General features: G+C 43.0%; 1 protein-coding gene and 1 long non-coding RNA gene across 19 annotated transcripts in view; both read left to right on the top strand.

The window, feature by feature from the left end:
• Window positions 1-21,040, top strand: part of LOC105479380 (calmodulin binding transcription activator 1) — a 975,024-nt gene that overhangs the window by 390,826 nt on the left and 563,158 nt on the right. The window lies entirely within an intron of this gene.
• Window positions 2,631-19,993, top strand: LOC105479452 (uncharacterized). 2 transcript variants are annotated; one of them, XR_011606127.1, is made up of 4 exons: window positions 2,632-8,713; window positions 8,934-9,040; window positions 19,186-19,289; window positions 19,613-19,993. It is a non-coding gene; the product is annotated as an uncharacterized lncRNA (long non-coding RNA). The 2 variants fall into 2 exon arrangements; XR_985904.3 differs by having other exon boundaries at window positions 2,631-8,713; window positions 19,186-19,993.

Below are 21,040 nucleotides of genomic sequence, written 5' to 3'. Positions count from 1 at the left end.
AGTCTGTCCATAAATGATTCCTGTCTTATGTCAAGGAGCTGCCTGTGCGTAGATGTGTTTCTGGGCCCCTTATGCCATCACTATAGTCGTCAGTTTGTCTATTCTTGTCTCAGCACACCATCAGCTCAGTTGCTGTAGTTCACTATAGCTTGGAAGTAAGTCCTCACAGGTGGTTGATCACATTCTCCCCTCACTTCTACCACTTTATATATGTTCTGCATTTCACCTCTTCTTGGCCTTTCATGTTCATGAACATTATGGAAGATAATCTCGTCAAAATCCTCAAATTCCTTTGGGGAGATTTTGATTGGAATTACGTTACATCTGCCAGTTTGGTGAGAATTGACCTATTGAGGATATTGAGTCTTCTTTTTTTAACTTAATTAATTAATTAATTTTAGAGACAGAGTCTTGCTCTGTCACCCAGTCTGGAATGCAGTGGGGTGATCATAGCTCGCCGCAGCCTCAAATTCCTAGCCTCAGGTGATCCTCCCACCTCAGCCTCCCAAGTAGCTAGGACTACAGGCATGTGCCATCATACCCGGCTAATTTTTAAATTTTTTGGTAGGGATGGGGTCTCACTATGCTGCCCAGACCAGTCTCAAATTTCTGGCCTCAAACAATCCTCCCAAAGTCCTGGGATTACAGGTGTGAGCCACTGTACCCAGCTGAGTTTTCTATCTTTGAGCAGAAGAGCTATCTTAGGTTAAACCCTAAGAATTTATTCTTATAAACTTTAGCTTTTAAATTGCAATCGTAAGTGGTATTTTTTAAATTATATTTTCTGTTTGTTGCTGTTGTATAGAAATTTATTTATTTATTGTATGTTGACCTTATGTACAGGCACTTTAGTGGAATCTTTTAATACTTTGCCTCTAGATTCTTTGAATTCTACATAGATAATTCACACTCTCAATGAATATTGAGAGTTCTTTCTTCATTCTCAACCCTTAGAGATTTTATTTCTTGTTCTTGCATTACTGAGCAGATCAGAACTTCTATTGTACTAGACTTCTATTGTATTAGAAGTTCTGTTTGTTTGTTTGTTTTTTGAGATGGAGTCTTGCTCTGTTGCCCAGGCTGGAGTGCAATGGCACGATCTTGGCTCACTGCAACCTTTGCCTCCTCGGTTCAAGCAATTCTCCCACCTCACCCTCCCTAGTAGCTGGGATTACAGGCTTGTACCACCACACCCAGCTAACTTTTTTGTATTTTTAGTAGAGACAGGGTTTCACCACATTGGCCAGGCTGGCCTGGAACTCCTGACCTCAGATGATCCACCTTCTCAGCCTCCCAAAGTGCTAGGATTACAGGCATGAGTCACTGCATCCAGCAACTGTACTGGAAGTTCTAATCTGCACAGTAATGCAAGAACAAGAAATAAACTTGAAGTTCTAGGACAGAGAACAAGAATAGAACTAGGAGTCCTAGTACAACTTCTAGTTGAGTAGAAATGTTAATAGCAGGAACTCTCGCCTCGTATCTGATTCTAAAGGAGATTCTTCTAGTGTTTCAAGGTTAATAGTAATATTTGCTGTAGGGGTTTTATTTTTTGGTTGGTATAGTATAAACTCTTTATTAGATCAAGGAAGTTTTATTTTAGTTTGCTAAGCATTTTAAAAATCACAACTGGATGTTTAATATTATTGAATGCTTTTAATGTCACTAGTAAGAATGATCATACACTTTTTCTCCTATAATCTGTTAACATTATGAATTATAGTTATTTTCTAATATTAATCTAACTGTAATCCTAGGATAAACCCAACTTGTTCATAGTATATTATCATTTTTAGACATTACTGGATTTGGTTTTCTAAGATTTTGTTGAGGAGTTTTGCATCTGAAAATGTTCACGATTTATAATGACTTCTATATTTCTTTTCTCGTGATATTCTTGTCAGACCTAATGTCAAACATGAGTCTGAGGTCATGGAATAATTATGCTGTGGAATAATTTGTGTAAGATGATGATTTGGATTGTTACCTGAATATTTAATTAGAACTGCTTAAATGGTACCATCATCTGGACCTGGTAATCTTAAGATGGTTTAGATACTTTTTTTTTTTTTTTTATAATTTGTCAATTTCTTTTTCTTTTTTTTTTTTAATGGAGTCTTGCTCATGCCGGGCTGGAGTGCAATGGTGCGATCTCAGATCTCAATTCACTGCAATCTCTGTCTCCCAGGTTCAAGTGATTCTCATGCCTCAGCCTCCTCAGTAGCTGGGACTACAGGCATGTCCCACCACACTCAGCTGATTTTTGTATTTTCAGTAGAAGAAGGGGTTTCACCATGTTGGCCAGGCTGGTCTCAAACTCCTGGGCTCAGGTGATCTGCCCTCCTTGGCCTCCCAAACTGTTGGAATTACAGGCGTGAGCCACTGTGCCCAGCCTACGCTTCGAACTTATTGTCATGATACAGCCATATATCCTCTTAATAATTTTTTAATATTTGAAGCTTCTCTGGTTATGTTCTTTTCACCCCCAATATTGTCCTTTTTAATCAGAATTTTGTCAACTGTATTGTTCTTTTCAAAGAACCAACTTTTGACTTTGCTGTTTGTATCTATTTTAGATTTGTTTTCTGTTTTGTGAATTCCGTTTTTATGCTGTTTTCCTACTTTCTACATTCTTTGAATTTATTCTACTTTCCTTTTTCTAATTTCTTAAGCAGGAACATTGGTTCATTAATTTTAGCTTTCCCTCTTTTCCATATGAACATTTAAATTAACAATTCCTTTCTAAATATGTTTTAGCATGTGTTCCATGTGTTTTAACATGTAGTATTTTGATTATCCTTCAGTTCGCAATGTTTTCATAACCTCCATTATGATTTCTTTTTTGAATTGTTTAAAATGGGTTTCTTTCTTTTTTAAATTTTACTTTAAGTTCTGGGATTCATGTGCAGGACGTGCAGGTTTGTTACATAGGTATACATGTGCCATGGTGGTTTGCTGCACCCATCAACCCATCATCTAGGTTTTAAGCCCCACATTCATTAGGTATTTGTCCTAATGCTCTCCCTCCCCTTGCTCTCCACCCCCCGAAAGGCCCTGGTATGTGATGTTCCCCTCCCTGTGTCCATGTGTTCTCACTGTTCAGCTCTCACTGATGAGTGAGAACCTGCAGTGTTTGGTTTTCTGTTCCTGTGTTAATTTACTGAGAATGATGGTTTCCAGCTTCATCCATGTCCCTGCAAAGGACATGAACTCATTGTTTTCTATGGCTGCATAGTATTCCATGGTGTATATGTGCCACATTTCCTTTATCCAGTCTATCATTGATGGACATTTGGGTTGGTTCCAAGTCTAAAACGTATTTCTTGATTTCCAAACATATAGGGTTTTTTTCTGGGATCTTTTTGTTACTGATTTTTAATTTAAGTTTTGGTTTCTAGTTCACTTCATTGTTATTTGGACAATATGATCTATATGATGCTAGTGCTTTTGAAATTTTTTGAGACCCAATATTGGTTCCAGCAAATATGAAACATGGAATATTTTCCATTTTGTGGGTGCCATGTTCTAAGTGTTTGTCGAATCAAGCTTGTTAATCGTGTTATTCAAATTTTCCTTATTTTTCCTGATTTTAGTTTCAGTTTGACCTATACTGAGAAAAGTGTCCTAAAAATATCCCCTTTTCATGGTGGATTTGTTCAGTTTCTCCTGGTCTTCCCATCAGAGCTTTCCTTTATTGACTACTTCACTTTTGAAAAATTTGTTTTCAACTTGTTCTCCTGGAACAGGAGGAAAATGCAGCTTGTTCCTTGTTCCATTTGTCCAGTGGCCTGTTCAAGAAAGGTTGGACTCACATCTATCATTTCCATCAGCAGTGAGCTGTTGAGAGTATGTTCAATTGCCTTGGTTTGGAGACATGCCTGCACACATTTAGGACTCTGGCTTTGCTCAAGCTGTTCCCCTGTGCAGAATGCCTTTAACCTCTCCCTTTTCCCTGCCCCTTGTTCACCTGGTGAACTCTTTCTCTTTCCAGCCCTGCTCAAAGGTTACCTTCTATTACGATTATTTGTTTCCACTTCTGCCTCCCCCAGTATCTCAGGGCCGACGCGGACCAAGTGGTCAACAAGTATTTACTGGACTGAAATAGTTTCTGCTCTTAAGGGACTCTTTTCTATGAATTATTCTCCCCTGCCCCCAATCAAATCCATCCCTTAAATTTTAAAAAACTAAGATGAAATTAACATAACATAAAATTAACCATTTTAAAGTATACAGTTCAGTGGCATTTAGCACATCCACAACGTTGTACAATCACCGCTACCTGATTCCGAAGTGCTGTCATCTTCCCAAAGTGAAACCCTGTACCCATGGCTCAGGCAGTCCCCCCCCCCCGGTCCCCCTCCTACAGCTCCTGGCAGGTACTCAGCTACCTTCTGTCTCCATGGATTTGCCTGTTGTGGATGTTTCACAGAAATGGAATCATACAACATGTGACCTTTTGTGACTGGCTTCCTTCACTCCACATGCAGTTTCTGAGGTTTGTCCGGGTTGTAGCACCCGTCAGTGCTTTGTTCCTCTTCGCAGTGGAGTAATCGTCTGTTGTACAGATGGACCATGTTTGGTTTATCCATTCATCTGCTGATTAATATTTGGGTCGTTTCCCATCCGTGTTCCATTTTTCCTGTTCTGTCACTCAGCCCCATCATTCAACATTTTGCTTTTCATTGTCATGAGACAGGTTCAGGTTGAATCAGTGGAGGTGGAGATCTTGTCCTATGACTTCTTTTTTTCTTTTTTCTTTTTTTCATTTTTTGAGATGGAGTCTCGCTCTGTCACCCAGCCTGGAGTGCAGTGGCGCCATCTTGCCTCCCCACAACCTCTGCTTCCTGGGCTCAAGCGATTCTCCTGCCTCAGCCTCCTGAATAGCTGGGATGACAGGTGCTCACCACCATGCCAAGCTAATTTTTGTATTTTTAGTAGAGACGGGGTTTTACCATGTTGGCCAGGCTGGTCTCAGACTCCTGACCTCAAGTGTTCTGCCCACCTCGGCCTCCCAAAGTGTTGGGATTACAGGCATGAGCCACTGTGCCTGGTGCCTGATGACTTCTTAATCCCGAAGAGCTTCTAGGGAGGTGAATGTGTGTGGAGCATGAATAATAGCATGACAGGCCTTGGAATGATCGTGGTGGTCAGCAAAGGGGTCAGGGCATGGAGCGACTTAATGAGCATAGACAGCCTGAATTTCTGCACACACTTCTGATAAGGGACGCCCAGCCTGGGGACGCTCTGTGATCTTTAAACAACGGTCTCACTGGGCAGCTGCGCCTCCCTGCCAGCCTGATGTTTTCATTCTTGCCAGGCTTTCCCCGGGGAGATAGGAGGACACTGGACTCAGCAGCAAGAAGGACATTTGCTTGCTGGGACCATGCCCATGATGGCTGGCATCCCCGGGGCCCTGGAGGGTGAGGCGTGAGGGGCAGTGACGCAAATGCACCATCTCCTCTAGTGGTGGTCTTTGCAGACTCTCCGTCTGCTATTCCTGAGGTTTGGGAGCAGCCAAGTGTTTAATGATCTTCTGCACCAGCAATTTTAGACTCTGGGAGCTAAAATTAGATCCCTCCCTGGTGCCTCGGGGAGGATGGGCTGGCTGTGTCCATCCATCCCATGCCGGAGTGTGGCTGGGGACAGGCTGTGCGGGAGGCGCAGGGGCGAGGCTGCAAAGAAAGAGCAGCCAGACGCTGCGTCCCTTCTGTCCCTTCCTCGGGAGAGACAGAAAGAGCCTTTGGCTGCCCTCTGTCCTCTGGAGGGTCACTATGTCTACGTTTGCATCCCAGCTTTACAGCTTCCCAGTCCTCTGGCCTCAGGCGCGTCATCCTAAACTGGGCACGATAATCCCGCCGTGGCAGAGTTGTGGGCTGGAATGAACAGGAGAAGGCAGAGCGGGGCGCAGGGCCTGGCCATGGCAGAGGCTCCATGAACGCTGGCTCCCTTCTTAAATCTTTGTAGAACTGTGGGAACACACAGTTTCTTTTTTTTTTTTTTTTTTTGAGACTGAGTTTCACTCTTGTCACCCAGGCTGGAGTATAACAGCACGATCTTGGCTCACTGCAACCTCCGCCTCCAGGGTTCAAGCGATTCTCCTGCCGCAGCCTCCCAAGTAGCTGGGATTAAGGCATGCACCACCACGCCTGGCTAATTTTGCATTTTTAGTAGAGACATGGTTTCTCCATGTTGGCCAGGCTGGTCTCTGAACTCCTGACCTCAGGCGATCCGCCCACCTCAGCCTCCTAAAGTGCTGGGATTACAGGCGTGAGCCATTGCCCCCGGCCCAGAGTTTATTTATTTATTTTTTAATTATTTCTTTCTAGACCTGTTTATGTGATCTCTTGCTCGGTGGGGTTGGGAGGTGCAAGGAGGTGACAATCGACTTTCCTTCCTGCAAAAACTCAACATGGCCCAGTGGACTGGACCCCGGCAGAACTTAGCAGACCCCAGAAGGGCCCAGTGGAACCCGGGGGACCCACAGGGACTCAACAGGACCCAGCAGGCACCGAGAAAACCTAGTGGAACCCGGGGGACCCACAGGGACTCAACAGGACCCAGCAGGCACCGAGAAAACCTAGTGGAACCCAGAGGGGCCCCGCCTTTACCATGGGTTACCTTTGACACCGAGATTCCCCCACCCCTACCCTTCAAGATACCTGGCTACCTTTCCCTGTCATTGTGACTGTCAAGCCCTCTAATCAGTCCACGAGAGAGTCCCTCCACTCCTCTCCTCACCTCCAACCTCCCTCTCCCTGAGGAAAAACAGCTCAGCAGGGGGCAGCGCAAAGAAAGCTCTCCAGGCCTTCTGTCCCCTGAAGGAGCAGCTCTGTCAGGCTGGGAAAATGGCTGTATTATTCTTCTGCAGGACTTATTAGATTAGAAACTTAGTACAAACAGCCCCAGCTGCAACCGCTATACATAGTCACTATCAACAAGGAAAATTTATGCTTTAAAAATAAAAAGAAACTCAAGTGCATTAGTCAGAGTGAGGAAGTATTCACGAAAAAAGGTTTGTTCTCCAAGTAAACAGCCACAATGGAATTGTAATCAAATTTCTTAATTATTTCTATAAATCTTGGGAACATAAAAATACACAAGGCCCTTTTTCAAAAAGTCACTGTTTACAAGTGCCTTGGATGAGAGAAGAGGTAACCGAAACAGCTGTTGCGTGACTGGAAGATTCCAGAAGGGGTGAAGCCACGAATTGGGAGCTGAGAGCACATTCTCTCATCACAGACCAGGGGCAGAGGCAGGGGGGACCACTTCTGAGGGGGAGGCACGAGAACTGCATTTAGGGCAAGTGCAGAAAGAACCTAAGACCTGGTTCTGCAGAGCTCAGCTTCTTCCAGTCAGGAGAGGCCGTGGATGAGCAGGAGGCAGGTGGCCCTGGGGGGCCTGGGAACTGGGAGGAGTTAGAGCTTCTTCGAGGGAGGCGGGAGGAGCTGGGCATCATTGGTGCCCAGCCCAGGTGAGGCAGAGGTGCCCTGTCTGTCCTCATCAGGCAGGCAGCCTGTGGGTCTGGGATGGGATGAGTGGTTTTCCCTGCTGTGTGTCTAAGGCAGAAGAGATTGGCCTGACGTCCGGATGAACCATGATGCCTTTCCCCAGGATTAGGGAGCAGTTCTTTTATAAACTATGTTTGAAAATAATTTAGAAAATTAGAAATGTAGAAAAAAAAATGTCATAAGTTATCTTGGTACATCCTGGTGTGTGTGTGTGTGTGTCTTTTCATGTGTGTAAGACAGGAAAGTACAGGAGTGGGAGGGTCAGGCACTCTGGCCCATGTGCCCAAGCACACACTTGGATGTTGGCACTTTTCAGGTGTCCAGATGTTGCCTCTTGTCACAGTGGACACTCTGGGAAGGACAATAGACAGGGTCGTTGACATCTGGCCATGGTGTGGCTGGCAGTTTTAATGCCATGGAATATGTGATGGAGACAGATGCATGTCAATAACATAATAAAGACATTTTTCCATCCACAAGTGTCCGATATTGGAATTACTCTTCTTCTGTTTTCTGTTCTACTACAACCTGCTTAATTCTTCAAGAAAGCCAGAGTATCTTGTTTGAACAGTTGGCCACACGCTCGCATGATAACACAATTCCATTAAAATGTTCATACCTTCAGCAGGAAGGCACCCCGCCAAATGCTCTATGTATTGTATTAAAGCCATAAGCAGAATTAAAGTGCGGAATCCCAGCCTTTCCAAATTGTGCTTTCCTTTACAATGGATGAGTGCAGGAGTTGTGTGGGGGGCTGCAGGCTGGGGAGGGGCAGACAACTGCACTGTTAAACCCAGGTCCCAATCCTGCAGTCACCCCAGCTGCTTGAAGTGGGGTGTCCCCTGGGTCAAGCCGTCAGTCCATCAAACACTGCCTTAGTGCGAAGCCCTGTCCCTGGTCGAGTCTTCTCCCCTCCCCTCTGGGCAGTCCTCAGCTGAGCAGAGCAGGTGCCCTTGTCCTTTCAGCCCCCAGGTATTTGCAGGTCCTGGACTGACAGGCTTTGCCTGAAGCCGTGTGGGTTTCAGAAAGGCTCTTGCCTGCCTGTTTACACTGTGACTTCACAAATAAGCTATTTTCATGGTCATTGATCTTGTCAGTGGTCCCCCAAATCATCTCTAGGCAAACTCCGAAGTGGGTCAGGAAAGCTGCTTCCCTCAGGGAGGGCAGCCTGGAGCTGCTGCAGCTCCCACCACCTGGCCTTGGGGGTATGTACCTCACTTGGGCTTTTCTGACCTCAGATTCCTCCTCTTTGTTAAGGGGGTATAGCAGGGGTAGATACCTCTTGATTCATGTTAAAACAACGGAATCCTTTTGTAATGTGGTGAGCTGCCCCTGCTCCATTTTGTCAGATCAGAGTTTTGCAACAGGGACTCTCTTAAAGTGAGACACACTTGTCACTGCAGCTAGATCTTTCTGTCTGAGCAGGAGGAGCAGCGTGAAGGTGAAACTGAAGGGAAGAAGAACCCAAACTAAGGCATTCTGAGCTCTGTGGTAACCAGAAGCCCTGGGTGGCTGGGGTGCTTGAGGGAGAGGTAGGCTGCTAACTCCTTCCACTTTGGTGTCTGTGCAGAGGGTGGGACCTTCTCCAAAGGAACAGTGCCTTTATGTTCTGGAAGAGTTTTGTACTGAGCCCACAGGGTGGCTCATAGGGTATCCTCAGGCCTCGGAGTCAGGGGCCTACACATGCTAAACTCCAGCTGCTCTTTGAGTCCAGACGCTCGCTTCAGCTCCAGCTGCTTCTGATTCTCCAGCTTGTTCGCACTTTTTCCTGGTTGTCCTGGCTTAGCCATTGGGATAGACAGACCCTGAGGGCATAGGAGCACTCCCGGGTTTCTACTCTGGATCCTTCCATAGCATATTTAGTCAAGACATTTTTGCAAGAATAGATGAATTGGGAGGCAGTATAGTAAAGTGATGACAATGTGAATTGTAGCAATGGTCAGGCCACCCCTTGGCTGTGCCATCTTGGGCAGGCCCTGTGACCAGTGTCCACACAGAGATTGTTGTGGACCAGGCCCGAAAGTGGCATGCATCATTTGTGCCACTTTCCACTGGGCAGGAGTGAGTCAGGAGGCCCCACTGGACTGTGGAGGGGCTGGAAAATGCAGTTTAAAAATGTTCCCTTGGCCGGGCGCGGTGGCTCAAGCCTGTAATCCCAGCACTTTGGGAGGCCGAGACGGGCGGATCACAAGGTCAGGAGATCGAGACCATCCTGGCTAACACGGCGAAATCCCGTCTCTACTAAAAACACAAAAAATTAGCCGGGCGAGGTGGCGGCGCCTGTAGTCCCAGCTACTCGGGAGGCTGAGGCAGGAGAATGGCGGGAACCCGGGAGGCGGAGCTCGCAGTGAGCTGAGATCTGGCCACTGCACTCCAGCCTGGGCGACAGAGCGAGACTCCGTCTCAAAAAAAAAAAAAAAAAAAAAAAATGTTCCCAGGAGGAGGAGGAGGAAACCACATTGCTGAGCATCTGCATAACTGGGTGCCTGGGGCTGGCTGGGCAATAGACAATGCCCTTCCCCCTCACAAGGCCCCTCCTGCACACCAAGGCTCCTTCCCACATAGGCTCCTCCCATACACTGAGCCCCCCCACACGGAAGCTCCTCCCACACAAAGGCTCCTCCCATACACTGAGGCTCCTCCCCACACACTGAGGCACCTCCCTATACACTGAGCCCCCTCCCACACACGGAGGCTCCTCCCACACAAGGAGGCTCCTCCCACACACTGAGCCCCCTCCCCACACGTGGAGGCTCTTCCCACACACAGAGGCTCCTCCCACACCTGAGCCCCCTCCCCACACACAGAGGCTCCTCCCACACACTGAGTCCCCTCCCCATACACGGAGGCTCCTCCCACACACTGAGCCCCCTCCCCACACGTGGAGGCTCCTCCCACACATTGAGCCCCTTCCCACGCACTGAGGCCTCCTTCAGTACATCAAAGCCCGCTCACATGCCAAGGCCCCTCCCACACATTGACCTGCCTCTCTTCCTGAGAAGTCCCTCCTGAAGAAAAGGCTTGAACACGTAAAAGAACAAGGAGGTCCGTTCTCTTTATTGTGTAGCTTTTGTTCCTCTCTCTGTGCCCAGGGCTGCCAGAACTGGTGCAGAGTGTGAGGCCGCAGGAAATATCCCTCACTATTTCTCCCTACCACGCTCTATCTCTACCACTATTTTTAAAAGGCTCTTTTAAAGGGTTTGTGAACAGTTATCCCCCGTTTGTCTCTGCCCTGATTTATATTTCTAGTGACTATTAATTGCCTACCAAATGAAGGCTCAGCATTTTTAATTAGGCTGGCAAATTCTACCTGACATCTTCGGCTCTGTGTCGGGGCAGGGAGGGAGCATGGGAGCATGTGTTAATGGTGTTGAACTAAGCCACACCCCTCCCCCAGCCCGCTGATTAACCCCAGGTTCACTAATCAATGAAGTCTAACTGGTTCTCTTTGCATTTACATCCTGCCTTGACTCTTAGCCAAGGGCTGAGGGCTTTGGTTCCAAAATACTTTCTATGCCCAGAGAGGACGCCTCTCTGCCGTGTTCGTGCAGAAGGAACTCTCACCCTGAATGGGTAGGGTGGGGGTTCCGTAAAGAGCTAGAGGGAGAAGGGCGCTTGTGGAGTAGCCAAGCTGCAGAGAGCTCCCTGTAGCTGTTCTGGAGCATGAAGCCCTCCTCGGCCTCCTTTATAAGAAGTCTGCCATAATTCAGCTGAACACAACATGGTATCAAGAAGCCACAACCTCAGGGATTTCCTTGGTTTTCTGTTCTGTTAATCTTTTCAAAACACGATTGGATTGGAAGCATCCATTCTCAGCCACAGCAGGTTGCTTGGCAGTGGCCGTGGAGGAGCTGTCCAGGATGCTGGCTGCGTGAACCAGGGAACAGCCCAGGATTCATGAATACTTTCTGGCACAATTGGTGCCCTAAGTGAGGAATACCCATACCAACATCCCAGGGTGTCTTCATGACCAATTCGAAGCATCTCTGTGCCCCTCTGTGGTCATTGCTCCTAAATACATGAAAGGACAAATGATGATATGGGTTCTGCCTTGCCCTCAGCAGATGCTCAATGACTACACTCAGAAAAATGGCTGCTAATAACAATTCAAAAGAGTTATACATCAGTCACGAATATCTATGCATGAAATAACACAGGAATCACCTTTATAAAGCAGATACTGCAAAAGAAACCAGGCAATGCAGAGAAAACCACTAATAATGGGAAAATTTAACATACCACATTCAGCACAAGGCAGATCAAGTGGAAAAAAATAACAATGGAATCAAGAAGATAGGTATTATGGAGAGATATATATATATATCTTTATGTATACATTTATGCCACAATGATATAGAATATACCTTCTACTCAGGTGTACATCGACCATTTACAACAAGTTATATATTAGCTCACAAAGAAAATCTCAGTAAGTTCTATAAGGTAAAAATACTATAAACAGTACTTTCCAACCACAGTGCGCTAAAACTGGACATTATTAACAAAAAGATGAAAATACCCTATCATCTACAAACAAAAAAAAGAAGCTATTAACTCTTGGATGAAATGGGGAAAGCAAATTAAAAATTAAAAAATAATCATAATGGAAACACTACCTACCAGAATTTATGAGATACATTTAAAGCAGTGATCAGAAGGAAATTCATATCCCTAAATGCTTTTATTAATAAAAACACAAAAATGCAAATAAGTGAACTAACTTCTTAGCCCCAAAAGCTAGGTAAAGAAACACAAGGTAAACCAAAAGAAAGCACAAGAAAGATAATAGTAAGGATAAAAGCAGAAAATAATAAGATAGAGAATGAAAGAACAGTAGACCTGATTAACAATCCCTAAATATTAACAAATGAACAAAATACTTGCTAGCATAAAAAATGGAGAGAAAGCACAAATATATGAAATAAATGACAAAAGAGACATAACCATTGACATAGAATAAATTTTTAAAAATTATGAGATTAGGCCAGGTGCAGTGGCTCACATCTGTAATCCCAGCACTTTGGGAGGCTGAGGCAGGTGGATCACCTGAGGTCAGGAGTTCGAGACCAGCCTGACCAATGTGGTAAAACCATGTCTCTACTAAAAATACAAAAATTAGCTGAGCATGGTGTCAGGTTCCTGTAATCTCAGCTACTTGGGAGGCTGAGGCGGGAGAATTGCTTGAACTTGGGAGGCAGTGAACCGAGATTGTGTCATTGCACTCCAGCCTGGGTGACAAGAGTGAAACTCTATCTCAAAAAAAGAAAAAATATGAGATTATTTTGTAGACCTCTATAAAAAAATATGAAAACAGTACCAATTTGGTATAGGAAGCTTAAAGCTTAAATAAATCAATTTCCATAAAAGATCTAGAAAAAATCCTGAAGGAACTATCCCAAACATCACCAGACCTTTTTGTTTTGAGACAGGGCCCCCCCTCTATCACCCAGGCCAAAGTACAGTGGTGTAATGATGGCTCACTGCAGCCTCCATCTCCCAGGCTCAAGCCATCCTCCCACCTCAGCCTCCTGAGTAGCTGGGAATACAGGTGTGTGCCACCATACTTGGCTAATTTTTGTGTTTTTTATGGAGACAAGGATTCACCATGTTGCCCAGGCTGGTCTTGAGCACCGGGGCTCAAGCGATCCACCTGTCTTGGCCTCCTAAAGTGCTGGGATTACCAATGTGAGCCACCACACCTGGTCCAAACTTTCAAAGACCAGATATTCTTCATTCTTTATTAATTTTTTAGAATCGAAAATAAATGAATGTTTTCTAAGTCTACATTGACAACTGAATTTGAAAAGGCAAGTACAAAAGTGAAATTGCAGAACAATATCACTTATAAACTTATAAATATTGAAGTAAAAGTGCTAAACAAATCATTCATAAACTAACCAATATCACAATAAGAAATCAATGCACCATGACCAAATGGTGTCTTTCTCCCAGGAATGCAAGGTTGGTTCAACATGAGGAAATCTATTAATGTTATATATTAATAGATCTAAGGAAAAAAATCATGATTATCTCCATAAATACTGAAAAGCCTTTGAAAAAATTCAATACACATTCCTGATATATTATTGAAGAAAATAGGAATAAATAGATGCTTTTTTAACCTGATAAAATATTTGAATCCTAAAGTCAGGATGCTTGTTAATGGGAAAACACTAGAGGCATTTCCACTTAAAGACCAGGATCAAGGCAAGGATATTCATTATCTCTACTATTATCCCACAATTGTACTGGAGGTATTAGCAATTAGATAAATCAATTACTGGCATGAGTATTAAAAAAGAAGAACCAGAACTATCTCAATTTGCACATGATACAATAGTATATTGGGATAACACTAGAGAATCAATGATAAAACTAAATTAAACAATAAAAGAAATCATTATGGTAGCAGGAAAAATTTAACTTACAGAACTTATTAACTTTCTTGTACATAAATAAGAGCTACATAAAGAAGAACTACATAAATAGGAACCAGTTTGAGGATGCAATAGCAACAAAGAAAATAAGATACTTAGGAATAAACTTAGAAAGATATGGGCAAAGCCTTGATAAGAAACATTTTTAAGCTCTTCTGAAAGATGTGAAAGTAGTCTTGAACAAATAGAAAGACATCCCTTTGTTGGATGGGTTGATTTAACATCATAAAAAAGACAGTTTGTCCCAAGTTAATGTATGAATTTAATATAATCCCAGAGAAAATATCAGTAAGTTTTTTCATGGAGCTACACAACTGATACTTAAGTTCATATGAAAAAACTAACATGCAGTAACCACGATAACCCTGCAAATCAAGAACTACTGGGAGGAATAGCTCTACCAAACATTAAAATGAACTATAAAGCCTCTATAATTAAAACAGTATGGTGAAATTGATGCATGAATATTCAAAATAGCAGTAGAATTGAATAGAAAGTCTTGACATAGACCCCGAGTACATATGGAAATTTAGTATATGACCAAGGTGGTATCTGAAATCACTGGAGCAGAGATTAGCTTTTCAGTACATTGTGCTGGGACAACCAGGCAGCCTTTGGAAGAAGATAAAATTAATGCATACCTTCCAGCATACAGAAGAATAAATTCCAAATGGATTGAGATCTAAGTATAAAAAGCGAAATCATAAAAGTAGGCTCATGCCTCTGTGGGAGGCCAAGGCAGGTGGATAGCTTGAGCCTAGGAGTTTGAGACTAGCCTGGGCAACATGACAAAACCCTGTCTCTACTAAAAATACAAAAACTCAGGTGGGAGGATCACCTGAGCCTGAGGAGGTCAAGGCTGCAGTGAATCGTGATCATGCCACTGTACTCCAGCCTGGGTGACAGAGTGACACACCATCTCAGGGAAAAAAAAAAAAAAAAAAAGCACTAGAAAAAAACATGGGTGAGTTTTTCTATAACATGGATGTAAGAAAAAGTTTTCTAACATCCAGGTGTAGTTAAAGAAAAGATTGACAAGTTTGATTACAAAAACTAAACACTTTTGATGTGGCAAAAAACAAAAAAGTCCGTGATAAGCACAGTCAAAATGCAAATGGCTTTGTAGGAGAAAGTATTTGCAACATGTATGAGAAGTAAAGGGTTAATATCCCTTATATGTAAAGAACTGTAATCATTGAGGAAGGAGTACTTGAGAGAAAAAATGGGCACGAGACATGAAAGATAATTCACATCAAGGATATACAAATGTCCTTTAAACAAATGAAAAGATGTTCAACATCACTCATAATTAGAGAAATGAAAATGGCTTTGAGCTGTCATTTTTAATCTGTCAGATTGGCAAACATGAAAAAGCAAGGCTGTGAAGAAACATGCAATCCCACACATTTCTGGGGGACTGCAAATGGGTATAGCCCTTTTGAAGGAAAGCGTGGCAATTGTACTTGTCTGTTTTGCATTGCTATAAAGGAATACCTAAGGCTGGGTAATTTCTAAAGAAAAGAGGTTTGTTTTGGCTCACAGTTCTGCAGGCTGTACAGGAAGCATGGTGTCAGCATCTGCTTCTGGTAAGACCTCAGGAAACTTTTAATCATGGTGGAAGGAAAGGGGAGCTGGCATGTCTGATGGGGAGAGAGGGAGCAAGAGAAGGAAGAGGAGGTGTCATGTACCTTTGTAACAACCAGCTCTCCTGTGAATTAATTACTGAAGGGAGGGACCAAGTCTTTTTTGAGGGATCCGCCCAAATGACACCAATAACTCCCACCAGGCCCCAACTGCAACTTGGGGACCACATTTCAACATGAGATTCGGAGAGGACAGATATTCAAACCATATCAGCAATGTCTATCATAACTGCTTATATATTGACATTTTGACCCAGAAATCCCACTTCTGGGAATTCACCCTTGAAGATATACCTCAAAAGTATGAACATCCCCACACACAAGATTATCCACTGCAACATTACTTGCAATTCCAAAATATTGGGAACAACCTGAGTGTCCAAACACAGTGGGGTGGTTGAATAACTGTTGGTGCATTATACATAGTACATGGCACAGTGGAGTACTATGCAACTGTGAAAAAGGAAGAGGAAGGTTTCTATGAACTGGCACAGGGTGTATCCCAGGATACACTGGTACATGACAATGGCAAAGTGTGGAAGAGCATCCGTGGGTGGGAGTAGGGACAGAAGGCAGGTGAGCATGAGGACAGTTCTTGGTGTAATGCTGGTGAGAGCTGCACACTCTATGCTTTCTTAAAACTCGTCAGACTGTACACCTGTAGTGAGTCCATTTATGATATGAAAATTGTACCTAAACAGAGCTGTTAAAAGGACATCTTTATTATGCCACTGTTGTACATTAAAGAAAGTAAAATAACTTTATCCGCAGTAGCCAAGATTTGGAAGCAACCTAGGTGTCCGCCAGCAGATGAATGGATAACGAAAACATGGTACATCTACACAGTGGCACACTATTCAGCCATAAGAAGAGTGAGATCCTGTCATTTGCAACAAGATTGATGGAACTGGAGTCCATTGTGTTAAGTGAAACAAGCCTGGCCCAGAAAGACAAACTTTTTATGTTCTCGCTTATTCACGGGAACTCAAAATTGAAACAATTGAATGCATGGAGATAGAAGAAGGATGGTTACTAGAAGCTGGGAAAGGTGGTAGGGGCAGTGGGGATGGTTAATGGGTACAAAAAAAAAATAGTTAGAAAGAATGAATGAGATCTAGTATTTGCTAACACAATAGGATGTCATAGTCAAAAATAATTTAATTGTAATTTTGAAGTAATTAAAAGAGTATGATTGGATTGTTTGTAACACAAAGGATAAATGCTTGAGGTGATGGACACCCCATTTATCCTGATGTGATTATTATGCATTGCATGCCAGTATCAAAGTATCTTTGTACCCCATGTATATATATCTACTATGTACCCACAAAAATTAAAAAGTTAAAAAGAAAGTAAAATAAGAAAACATACACATATCTGTGTAGTTTAGTAAAAAAGAAATAGAGGAAAGGTGAGTTAGAATCTGATGAGACTGATTACTGATGGGGTTGTTGGGACCAGGGTTGAAAGGATGGGAGGATGGGAAGGAGGCAGGAGACAGAAAGTTAGATTTCTCTTGAGTATATCTGTTTGTATGCTTTTGACATTAATAATCTTGTCAATATTTCAAACTAAAAAAAAAAGCATCAAGGGCTAGAGACAAAGCCTAATGTGGAATAAAAACAGAAACAAATGAAAGCAGCTGTATTTCAAATGGATAAAAAGCCATGCTGAAATTTGGGGGCAGCTCCTCAAGTAACTTTTGGGCTCTGTATTTTGGTCATGTACCACCAGGCTAATAAGAGGAAACAACTGTAAAAAAATATATATAGCTACTCTAGTAGGGTTCGTTTTTTCAAGTGATGTGGATTAGCAGTTCTGAAATGATTTATACTCAAGATTGAAGAGATATGTAAATGTATTGTGAGTAATGGGAGCCATTTTCCCCTAAATCAGTGAAGGGAGTTACACATATGGAAAGGCAGAAGGCTAGAATTAGTCCTGTGGTGTTGGGTTGGAATTTGAGGTATGAGTATGAACACATACATACACTCAGAGGAGTTCTAGAAATATAAATCCATGTATTAATGTAGCTGTCTGCTAAGATAGCCTAGAAGCAATGATATCTCAGTAGTAAACCTACCACCCTATTTTTTTTTTTTTTCCTAAATAACTTCTCCACTATAAGGTAGCAGGGCGACATGGTTAATTCTAAGGTTAAGGCAGAGACAGTACAAATGAGCCTGGAAAAATTTGGACCAGAAAGTAAGGGAGAGCTCACACACTCATGGAGATGTGGTAAAAGACACAGAGCCAGGAACCTACTGGTCAGAGCTGTAAAAATTGAGCATCAAAATTAATATAAATACGTGGAAAAGAAAGAAGAGTGTTTCTTATAGTAGATTGACAATGTAGAAGGAATTTACATAGTCCTAACATTTCTCCCCACAAATTTCTTACTAATTTAAAACGGGGAATTACAATTTTATAACGAAGGACTATAGTAGACGCTACCTGAATCAAGAGATCAAAAGTAACATCGTGAATACCGGGACAAACACACAGCTGTGGCTCTGGTTTGAAGAATGAAGGACCTGACATCGTTTTTGTGATATTCCTGCCGAAAATGTACAACCTGAATCTAATTATGAGGAAACATTAGACAAACCTAAACTGAGTGATGTCTACAAAATAGTTGGCCAGTACTCCAAGAAAAACATCAAGGTCATGAAAGAACTATTCCAGATTAAAGGAAACTAAAGAGATACAAAAACTGAATGTTCATGTCATGCTGGATCGGATCCCGGACCAGGCGAGTTTGTGTTCTTTTCTTTAGCTCTCAAGGGCTTTATAGGACACTTGGTGAAATTTGAAGGTCTGTGGATTAGATAATATGTTTTATGTCAATGTTAATGTTCTGATTTTTAGGAAATACACAGTGAAGAGGTACAGGGACATCGTGGCTTTGCCTTACTCTGAAACAGTTCAGAAAACAATGTGTATGTGGGGATATATTTGTGTGCATGTCTATAGGTAGAGAGGGAGAGCAAAAAAGAGAGAGAGAGAGAGAAGGAAGGGTAAAGAAAGCAAATGAGATATAAATATTTGGGGAATCTGGGTGAAGGATGTACGAAAATTACTTGTACTATTTTTGCCAATTTTCTGTGTCTTGAAGTGTTTCAGAATAAGAATCTATTAAAAAAAAGTGGGCTAACATAATATCCTTCTTAGTGGTATTAAGGATTTAATGAGATAATACCTACAGGTGCTAGTGCTGGGACCCAGACATAAGAATTACCAAAGAAATGATAGCTTTGATGATCAGGAGTGATGGCCTGAGGGTATGTGTAATGCTGGCTCTGAGTTGACCTGTTGGAGATGTCCCTTTCTTACTGGGGGATGACAGATGGCAGCCTCCTTTATGGCAAGATCCCTGAGCTGAGAATCTGGTGACCTGGGTTCCTATCAACTCTGACACCCACCCACTATGTGACTACAAGTTGGCAGTCATTCAAGTTTCATTTTGCCAGGGTTGGGGGTGGGGCGGGGAGGGCGGGGATGGGTACCGTTCCTTAGGCCTACTTTAGAATGAGTTTTAGTCATTCATTATTTAATTTATTCACTCATTAACATCATTTTTTGAAAACTATGTGCCAGGTACTATTCCTTGCAATAAGCCAGGTCCAGAGGGAATGAATGCTGTAGTCTAGGGGAGAGAAATATGCACCACGGTAGCAGTGTAGAGAAACATGCACAACCAGGTAAGTATTTCCTGGTGGGGTGCAGTTCAGGAGTCTTCCTGGTGGGGGCGTGAAATTCAGTCTTTCTAGTGGGGCGTAATTCAGAAGTGTTCTGGTGGGTAAAATTCAGAGTCTTCTTAGTAGGGGGTTATTCAGAGTCTCCCTGGGAAGTCAGTGCTCACTTGGTCTGGGAGAAGGGCTGGAGGTGCTCACCTATGATGGGGGGAATATAGGACGTGCAGTGAAGCCATGCTGGTCACTGCCCTGACAGTATGAGAGAGTGGCTGGGGCACAGGGCAGGGTGGGTGCTGGGGCATTTGAACCAAGATTGAAAATGACTCCAGGTTTGCAGAGAGGAAGATGGGCTCAGGAAGCAGTCCCAAACTCAAGAATCCTGACCAGTGCCAGGCTGCAGAGTTTTTACTGGTCTATGGCAAAATACGGGAAATGAAGGCAGTGGTGGCATCTGCATACTCATTGGGAAGGATTGCCAACTGCTGTTTCTCGGGAAGAATGACTTTTATGCCCAAGCTCATTTTTTAACATAAAATACACATTCTTTTATGAAATTATATTGAAAGCAGATGGCAATTTTTTTTAACGTCCTTACTTAACAAAATAAAAAGTTGTCAATCCTATATTTGTCTCGCCATTAAATTTTTAAAAACTGGATCATAAAATCTAAACAGCTGGGGACTTAAGCATTCTAGACTTCCTGAATGAAGTTTCATGGTAATTTCTGGTTTAAAAAATGTATCTTTAAAAATGTATATAATATTTTTAACATACATGAAATTACAGAGAATAAGAGGCACATCAGTTCACCTGCCCTCTGGATTTCAGAAAAGCCCATACTTCCTGGTACCAACCTTCATTATTTTTGCATTTTCATTTTCACCGATGATTTGTTTACCCACCCTTTCCCCCTCCAGCCCATTAGAGTGGGACCTGGCTTGAGGCCAGGGCCTGTGTTTGCATGCAGTTATTTTGATAGAGCTCTTTTGGAGCTCCTTCTTGGAGACAGCTCTTTAGATGCAGGAACATTGGGATGGGCCCTGTATTAGTCTGTTCTCACACTGCTATAAAGAAATACCCAAGACTGGGTAATTTATAAAGGAAAGAAGTTTAATTGACTCACAGTTCTGCATGGCTGGGGAGGCCTCAGGAAACTTATAATCATGGTGGAAGCAAAGGCGAAGCAGGCACCTTCTTCACAAGGTGGCAGGAGAGAGAAGTGAGCAGAAAGGAACTATCAAACACTTATAAAACCATCAAATCTCGGGAGAACTCACTCCTTATCCCGAGAACAGCACGGGGGGGGAACTGCCCCCATGATCCAATCACCTCCGACAAGTCTCTCCCTCGACACCTGAGGATTACATTCAAGATGAGATTTGGGTGGGGACACAAAGCCTAACCATATCAGGGCCCAAACAAACCATTAAACTTTTAAAAGGAATTGTGGTGAAATGCACCTAACTTAACATTTACCACTTTAACTATTTTCCACTGTACCATTCAGTGACGTTAAGTATGCTCACATTGTTGTTCGACCGTAACTACTACCCTTCTGCAAACTTTTTTGACTTTCCAAACTGAAACTCTGTACCCATTAAACAGTAACTCCCTCCCTCTCCCCTAACCCTGGTAACCATTGTTACACTTTCTGTCTCTATGAATTTGACTACTCCAGGGACCTCATACAAGTACAGTCCCTTGACTACTCCAGGGACCTCATACAAGTACCAATACATAGAAGTATTTGTCCTTTT

The sequence above is a fragment of the Macaca nemestrina genome, chromosome 1 (genome assembly GCF_043159975.1).
Source record: "Macaca nemestrina isolate mMacNem1 chromosome 1, mMacNem.hap1, whole genome shotgun sequence".
Lineage (NCBI taxonomy): Eukaryota > Metazoa > Chordata > Mammalia > Primates > Cercopithecidae > Macaca > Macaca nemestrina.
Note: the sequence above shows the minus strand (reverse complement) of the source record. Positions and strands in the feature narration are given on the sequence as shown.